Source organism: Hevea brasiliensis, chromosome 14, assembly GCF_030052815.1.
Source record: "Hevea brasiliensis isolate MT/VB/25A 57/8 chromosome 14, ASM3005281v1, whole genome shotgun sequence".
NCBI classification, from domain to species: domain Eukaryota; kingdom Viridiplantae; phylum Streptophyta; class Magnoliopsida; order Malpighiales; family Euphorbiaceae; genus Hevea; species Hevea brasiliensis.
Window position 1 is genome coordinate 67416610 of NC_079506.1, and position 9602 is coordinate 67426211.

Consider the following 9602-nt stretch of genomic DNA (forward strand, 5'->3'; position numbering starts at 1 on the left):
TAAATCGCCTAATTTGGAGCTGTGTAGCTCAAGTTATGCCCACAACACGATTACTGTTCACATCACTATTCATGCTGCAGATTTAGTTCTGGCAGATTTATCAATCCAACTTCATTCAGCAATTTAATCAAGTTAAGTCCATAATTTAGTCTAATGTTCTTCATATGAAATGTTCTACTATGTCTTAGGTTTCCATCGGTTCAAGAATCGTCTAAATCGGAGTTTTCTAGAGAGAGTTATAGCCTTACAAAGTTTACTGTTCATTTAGTCAATTTTAGGTGCCCAGATTCTGGCAGATTTGATGACCCAAATTCATTCTGCAATTTGATTGAGTTAAGTTCATAATTTGGCCTAACATTCTTCATATGAAATGTTCTACTATATCTTAGGTTTACATCGGTTCAAGAATCACCTAAATTAGTATTTTCTAAAGAGAGTTATGGCTGTTTAAACTTTACTGTTCATGTGCATAATTTTGCAGGTTCCAGAATTTTATCTCCCATTTCAAGGCTCATTTCGGGTAGCTTAAGGTCATTTTCGGGGCAAGGTATATTCATGAAAATTCTAGCCCTATGTCTTAAGTTTTGTTTTCAATTGGTTTCACAACAATTGGAGTTGTGTAGCTTAAGTTATGGGCTTCCAAACACACTGATATCAGTGTGCAAAATTCTGCCCTAAGTTTAATTTTTCATTTCTTAATTACTTCCATTAACCAACCTCAATTCACATTTAATTCACCCAAAATGACTTTAATTTAGCATTGACACATCAATGGCACTTCCTAGCACAAACCTCACAATTTTCAAATACCAAAGTTTGTAATTTTCCCTAATCCTACCATTTCATTACTTCCATTCATCAACCCAATGTCAATTCAAACTAAATAAACCTCAAATGATCATAATTTAACACTACACACACCAACTTCACTCTCTAGCACCAAAACCCAATTTTCCCATGAACCCTAATCTTCCATAATTCAATTTATGCAATCCCATGTAATCTTACTACTTCCAATCATGCATACTACTTTACTTTAACTTAGATTTATCATCAATTTAACTAAAAATACATCAAACCCTAATTTTTCTCTCATTTGGCCAAAACCTTAGTTTAGGTTCCATACTTATTTTCTTTCATTTTCTTATGAAATTTCATCATAAATTAACTTCATTACAAGTTTATACAACTAATCTAACATGAAAAGAAACTTACCTCTTGTTGATTTCTTTCCAACTTCACTTTTTCTTCCAATTCTTGTTCTCCTTGCTTTTAATCTCTCAATCAAAGATCTCTTTGATGTTTTCTTTTAGTGGGCTATGGAATTTATGAAGGGAATTTAAGGGAATTAAAACTTGGGAGGGGAAATCAATGAGGGGAAGAAGTGGAAAAAGAAGACAAAAAGAGAGAGAGAGGAAGAGAGAGGAGAGGGTGGTGGTATGTTATGAAAAAAAAGAAATGAAGAAGACATTTGTCTTCTTATTTATATATATATATATATCCCCAAAATTAGCTTATTAAAATTATAAATTTTAATTGTGCCATAAGGATAATTAAACTTAAATTTTTATTCCTTTTTTTTTTTTACATTTACACTTAATTTTTCCTTTTAATTAAATAATTAAATTTAACTATCAAAAGCCCATAAGTCTTTCATTTTAATTTTGTCATAATGAAAATAAAAGTTTAAGTTTTCATTTCTTAAATTTTCCCTTACATATTTTTACTTGAATTTTTCTTCAATTTTTACCCCATAATTCAATTCATTAATTTCATTTAATTTAATTGACATTTTGGTCAAAAGTCAACTCTTGATGTGAATTGACCAAAATGCCCCTCATCGGGTCATAATCCTTCTTTTTATAATACCCGATCAATCCTTAGCTTTTTTGTTCACTAGAATTTTTATTGTGTCTATCTCAATTAATTTTCTATTTATTTTTTGTCCTCAAGGTGTCTTTGAATAGTATTAGTCACGGATAAAAAATGGTACTATTCATAACTCGGAGGTTCGAGGTGTTATAGGAAGTGCCCTTTGATTCATGCCTTTGAACAAAGTTGAAGAAGACATGAGTCTTGGACCTCTAAGAGTCCCCTAAGGTCTTGGGTGTTGATGTTCAACATCAAAAGTAATTTTACTGTTTTCTTTTAAATGATTTAGTCTTTTCTCACTAATTTTTTGTATAGATGTGTTGTTTTTTGATCGATGCATGTTAAGGGTTTAGGTTAAATTGGGATTTTTGAAATTTTAGGTTCAAACCCTAATTATTGTTTTAAATCTTACACATGAAAAATGCTTTAGTTCTTCTAATGCTCCTTTGGGCAAAATATTTGGTTTTGATGGTTTGAATAGATTGTTAGAGTTAGAAGAATTATCTTAGAATGATTATCTAACATTTATTGTGAGTTTTTCTTTACAAAACCTTGTTGCATGCTTGGGTTTTATGCTTAAAAAGGTTAGTTGATCAGTTTATTGCATGGTTGTATGTTGAATTTGAGTTTTTGGGTTTTTGATCATGAATTGGTATGGTATTGGTCTTGTGTTTCTGCAAAATTCAAATTGAAAATTTTGAAAATTCCTAGGTTCAGCTACCGAAAGCATTAGTTCGGCATCTGGAGTCAATTATGTTTCTCAAGTTTTTTTTTTTTATTCTAGACTTTGGCAATTGAAGTAGATATTGTTCTAAAGGGCATATTTTGCCATGGACTTTAACAGCCAAAGTTAGTGCTGCCTATCGAAAGCATTTAAAGTCAGGACTTCAGTAACCGAAGTTGATTCTACTAGCATTTTTCCTTATTTGTTTTTAAGGCTCTGGAATCCTATTTTATATTCTAGTTTGACCTAGAATTAAAAGTTAAAGGTCCTTATAATATTTTTAGAGGGTCCTTCACATAGAATTGATGTGTTATTGGTTCACCATTTGATCAGAGAGTTGGTGATCAATGTTCAAGGGAGTCGAAGCCCGAGTCAGGTTGATGTCAAAGCACCCTAGGAAACACACAAGAAGTTAAAATATACTTGCCAGCACTAAAGGTAAGAATAATTGATCAGTTCTACAAGAGGTAAGTATAAACTACTTAATTTAATTTCAAATGCTTTTAATTACTATGATTACTGCTTTAAGCATAATCATGCATCATTAAATGCTGATATTAGGTTATAATGCATTAGAACCATATTTGGTTGTAGCTGCATAAATGTTTATGATGTAAGGCAAATCATGGTTTTGTTATGTTATTTATGGTTTAGACCAAAAAGCCAGGTGAGGACCCTATGAGGCCTTTAGTACACAACACATGTCATGTTTAAAGAGGAAGTCTTAAGGAGTATCTATATGAGCTGAGCACATTGGTTAAAAGTAAGAGGAAGTCCTGAGAAGCTTCTATATTAGCTAGGCACATTAGTTATAAGGGATTCACTAGTGACCTGGAAACCATGTATGCAATGTTTGATGAATTGATGCATTCATGTGTTTGACAACCATGTGTATGTAATGAAAAGAGTTACGTAATTATTTTAAGTAGTTTATGTTTACTGAGCCTCCCAACTCATCTCCGCCCCCACCCCCCCCCCCCCCCCACCCCCTCCCAAAAAAAAAAAAAGGTTTTGCAAGTAGTAGATATACAAGAACGTAGGAAGGCCTTGGCGCTTTAGAAGGATAACTTTTGTAATAGTAATAGATTCATTCATGTTAAGTATAAATGTCTTAAGCATATAAGAGTATGTATTTATGTCATGTCTTAGTGTTATGTAATGTTAATGTATGTGATGTTTTGGTGGATATATGTTTTTATGTTTATGTTGTGGGCATGTATGTCTAATGTATGATAAAATGTGAATGTGCTTACCAGTAGAACAATATAGTTACATATGTTAGTGAGTTGTTCTTTTAGAATGAAATGGAATAGCATAATGAAATTTGAAAGCATAAAGTGTAATTGAACAAGAATAAGAAGGGAATGTGGAATCCCCTAAATGTAAATTAATATAATTAAGAAAATAAAAAAGTCAAAAGAGTAAGATCAACTAGTCAAGCCCTTTCCATAGTTAATTGAAGCATGTTGCATGAATGATGTAATTTTTAAAAGAGAAGTTATGTCCTACTAATCACACTAAACAAAAGAAATGTAATGGAAGTCTACTGGGGTAATTAAGTTATTTCAATACCAATCGTAGACTTATGATAAAAGAAAAATAAAGTTGAGTGTGATTAACATGATGCAGTTAAAGTTGAATGATATGATAATGTAAAAGAAGTTCCTTATGGGAATTTTCCCAAAGTTAATGTTTTAAATGTATTGAATAATTGAAAAAAAAGTGGAAGAAAGCAAAGGTCTATAAGTATGCTCGTCCTAGGGGAAACAATTCTAAGGAATCCTTTATTTAACAAAAGAAAGTTATGTGACTCATAGCAGTCTTATAAAGGATACAAAAAGAGCTTAGTTTTGTATAAATGAAGCCAAATACAAAAATAATAGTCAAGAGAAATAGAAATAGAAAAGGAAATTTCAGCATAATGCACTTAACATTTTAAGCTCTTTCTATTAAGTTTGAGTCCTAGGGAGGAAAAAACCTCCCTTAGACTTTAAAAAGAGTTCCAAAATAGTTATGTGGGTCCTTAGGAAGTCAAAGTCTACAATTTTAGGCTTATTAGGGGTTCCAATAGCCTTAAGCTGACTCGTTCTCTAGTACTGATTATGAACCCTTTGCTGGGTCATGACATCTACATAAACACTTAAGTAAATTAAAAATTAGGAAAAATCATAATGGCTTATATATTTATAATAAGAAAATTTCCATGTCTCTCTCTCTCTGAATTCCAACCTCAAGAAAGATGTCCCACTATCCCTACTAGATGGCAGGTTGAAGAAAAAAGTCAAATTTTGGGATCATAATGATGACCTCATAATGGTAGGGGATAATATAGAAGAAGGGTACGAGAAGATGAGGGACAAGAGGATGAATTGGAACAAAAAGTTATTGATCAAGATGAAGTAATGGGATCAAAATCTGATAATGAGGATGATCAAGAGGGTGAATCAGAAAAAGGAACAAGACGATGAGCAAGAGAGTAGGTTTGAAAGCCAAAAATCCAAATTGGATGATAGTGACTTTGTGGGTGAAACCACATTAGTAGTACCTACGATCACCTTGTCTCTATGGGCAGGGGATCATTTGAGTCAACCTTGGAAGAATGTGATTGTTGTCCATCTGGTGGGGAGATCTATTGGTTATAAGGGTCTATGCTCAAGGATTCAATCTTTATGGAAGCCATTTAGTGACTTTAGAGTGATTAACTTGTCTAATGAATTCTTTCTTATGAAGTTTTCAAACAAATCAAACTGCTTTCATGTCTTTCTTAATGGTCCATGGTTGATCACGAGACACTATTTAATAATGCAACCTTGGCACCCCCCTTGTAGACTTCTAATGACTCTCTATCCTTAGTGGTTGTTTGGGTTCATTTCCTTGATATGTCATTGCACTTATAGCATAAAAGAATGCTATGTTTGATTGTGGGATTGATTAGAAGACTTGTGTGCATTGATTATAATATTGAGGAATTATGGAGGGGGAAGTTTGTTAAGGTTGCTATTGAAGTGAATCTTAGAGAGCCATTGCTATCCAAATTCAACATAAAAAGAAGTGTTCAGGCTATTAAATATGAAGGACTGCATAATATATGCTTTCGGCTATGGTTGTTTTAGCCATAATAAGGATAATTATCCTAAGAAATAAGTAAATTTTGAGCCTGCTAGTGATAGAGTTATTTCGGATAGCATTAACAGAGAGAACAATATGGAGGCTAAAATGGTGAAAGAGGATTACGATGATTGGATTAGCTCCAGCATGTAAGGGATGACAAAATCAAAATAAGGAAAGTGAGAAGAGGACTGGATATGTGTATGCAGTTAAGGAATCTAGTAGTTATGGCTTTAAATTTGGGGTTCTTTCTAATGAAATGCAGGGGGTATCAGAGGAGAAATATAACGCCCTCACTTTAGGTAGTCCGTACATTCTACTGTTCTGACGACTAACATCTATTCAGAAAGCCAGGATGTCTCGAACTACACTCAAATTAGATTGAGGAAACATAAATTGACTGAATAAAGACTAAGTAAAATTAAAGAAAAGAAAAAAAAAAGCGAAGTACAACACGGTTAAACGAGCCGGGGTCACGGCGATGGGTAACCGTGCTGGGAAGCGATTATGAAGACAGTTGCTAATCCCAGACTCACGAGAAACCCTAGGAAATAATTTTCAGGATTAAATTAGAGGATTTATGAAGATTAAATGACATTAAAAATATTTAAGAAAAATTCAAGAAAATTAGTTAATCGATATAGACCAAAAATAACCCGATGAGACTAGTGAAGGGCATTTTGCTCATTTCAACCCCAAAGTTGAATTTTGACATAAATATTAATTAAAATGAGAGAGATTAAAAATATATAAAATAAATTAAATCATGAATTATGTAATGGAAAAAGGGAAAAGAAAAGAAAAGAAAGAAAATCAAAAAGTAAATGAATTATGAGGTAAGCATGAAATAAAGGTGATGTAATTAAAAAGAGTAACCAATTAAATGTTAACAAATATTTATAAGAGATAAGAAGAGATGAGATGAGACAAAATTAACATAAAAAGCAACTCATCTTCTTCTTCCTTTCATCATGGCTGAACCATTATCCTCCCAAGCTCCTCCATTTTTTTTTCTCTTCTCAAGCTTGATTTCCCACCCTTTCTCACCATAAAACCCTAGACTCCCTTCACTAAAAATCATCCCTACACTATAAGGAAGATTGTGGCTGCTAAGAAGTGAAGAAAAATTTGAGTTTCATAAGTCCAAGACGTGCTCACAAAAGGTTAGTGTATTAAACACATTTCTTTCCTTCTCTAAGTATGATTAGTCTGGTAAATTGAAGTAAATTTCCATGAAATTAAAATGAATACCATGAGTAGGGGAAACCATAATTTTGGCAGCCATGGAAAGTGTGATGAATTGATGGTTTTGGTAGTTTTGAATTAGTTAGTAATGTTGATTGATGAACTTATATACATTAGAAGTTGAATTGCTTTGAGGATGCTTGTGATTGAAACTTTAAGTTAGGGTTTTGACCTAACTTTGGGGCTTTGGTGTTATTACTTGAAATTGGTGTTGTTGAGACTATTTGTTGACTATTAGAAGTGTCATGTATGTCAAAAGAAGTTTGGGAGTTGGAGAAATTGAAATTGGGAGTGTAATTTCTCTTGCAGGAAATTCAGATCTATGAGTGCAGTGAGTTTTTTAAATCATAAATAGAGTTGTGTTTGCTCCAATTGGTATGAGACTAATTAGAGATGAAATCTAGGACAATTTGCCACATTTTTTATGAAGAAACCTTGCCTAAAAACTATCCCTAACCTGGCCTAAAATTGACTTAAATCCGGGTAACCCTAATCTGGACCCGGAAAATTGACCAAATAAATAATAAATATTCAAATGGCCATAACTCACACTAGGGAGTTCAGAATGACCTGATTCTTGAACTATTGGAAATCTTAGACATAGGAGCACATTTTTCATGCGGAACATAGAACCCAGATCTACCTCTAACTAAGTCAAATTATTAGCATAAGTTAGATCAATAAAACTATCCAGAACCAATCTGCCCAGAATTTGTTGGACTTAGGCTCACCAGACCAGTTTTGGAAAAAATGCCATAACTTGGTCTACAAAATTGGAAAAGTAATGAAACTAGTGCCAAAAGTTTTATATGACATATATCTACAATATTGATGTTTTGACCAGAACCCAGAACCCAAGGAAACTAAGTCAAATTGTTTGAAGAAATTAGTACACCAAATCCTGGAATTTGCCTCAACTATCACTTAACCCCAGAACATAATTTATATCATAACTTTCACTAGGAAATCCCAAATGGGATGAGCCAAACTTTTCTGGAAAGCTAAGAGATAGGACTTCAACTATGATTTAGAAACTTTTCCCAAAATTTGAGTGTAAGAATCCTAAAATAAGAGTCAAATCTACTGACCTGAACCTGGAATCTTGTAGACACAGGGCACCTGAGTCCAGGCCAGTTAATTTGCTATAATTAATTCTACAAGACCTGAAAAATTGTAATTCAAAATTCTGAGTAATTATAAGACATAGGGTAACAACTTCTATGCAGAACATTAGGCCTAAAAGTGGCTGTAACATGTCCAAATAATTAGGAAAATATTGACTCTAGAATCTGCCTGGTTCTGGAAATTAAGTGAGTTAAGGAACCAATTTTGGTTATTTGACTATAACTTAAGTTCTAAAACTCTAAATAACATTATTTAAAAAGAAAAACAAAGACAAGACATAGAGAGATAACTTCCATGAGGAAGTGCAGCCAAATAGTGGCCACATCTTAGCCAATTTGCTAGGAGAATATAAGACACCAAATCTGGACCTAAAGAAATGTTTAAGATATTATTTGATACATGACATGTAAATTACCTATATGAGTTGCTGAATGTATAAGTTACATGAAAATGAAGGGGGAACCTATTTTCCCACTATAAATTGATATGAAACTACTATAAAGCACTAATAGTGCATGACATGAAATGATAAGATCATAAGTAATTAATAATACTAATTTGCCCAAAGTATACCTAGAATTATTTATATAGCATGGATCGATTGGTATACCAATTAGAGACTACAGATTGCAGTACTGCCCACTGGAATAATCATTGATAGATAATATATGTCTGATATGATTGTTCTACAGGCTTTATGCCTGCCCGTTGGCCATTATGCCTAATTTTATTTCTAGCTTTATGCCTGCCCGCTGGCCTTGTGCCTGACATGACAGATGTATACATGTTAGACATACGGATATTTAACTAGCATACTCCTGTGTATCCAGTCTGTATAGTTTGTTATAGGTTACTTGGGCACAGATATGAGTAATAAGTCTTAAATTTAAATAATTACAAGAAGAGATTACAGATATGAATAATAAGACTGAACATGAATAAATGAACAAAAAGGATCTCGATTAGCTTAATTATTTCCAAAGTTCTATAAACATGTAAAAGACTATAAACTCATGAAATCTATATTTCTTTATAAAGCTATGCGTGGAATAATTATTTCAATTATTTAGTTCTTTTTATTTCAATTTATGCACTACTAAGCAATATGCTTAGCGCGTTGGTTCTTACCACACGTAGGTAGGGAAAACCAATACCAGCAACAGCAGTAGTAGAGCTTAGATAGGACTTTGATAAGATCTGCTACAGTGTAGATTGTCACCTCAACAGTCCATTTTGGTAGGGCTCATGTATAGTTAATTTTTGCATTTTGGTTATTATATGTAAGTAAACGATGTAAATCATTTTGTGAATGTAAATAAATTGTAAGTTAGTGTATACAAATTTTATATGAATGTATGAAGTTTACATGAATGAAATCAAATTTATTTTCCTAAAAATCGTATGAGTTATGATATGATATAATGTATGGAAATTGATATGAGCAACAAGATGATGTATGAGAATGTAAAATAGATATAAAAAGTTTTTAACAGATAACAGTAAAACCCGCCATGCGCTGAATAAAATA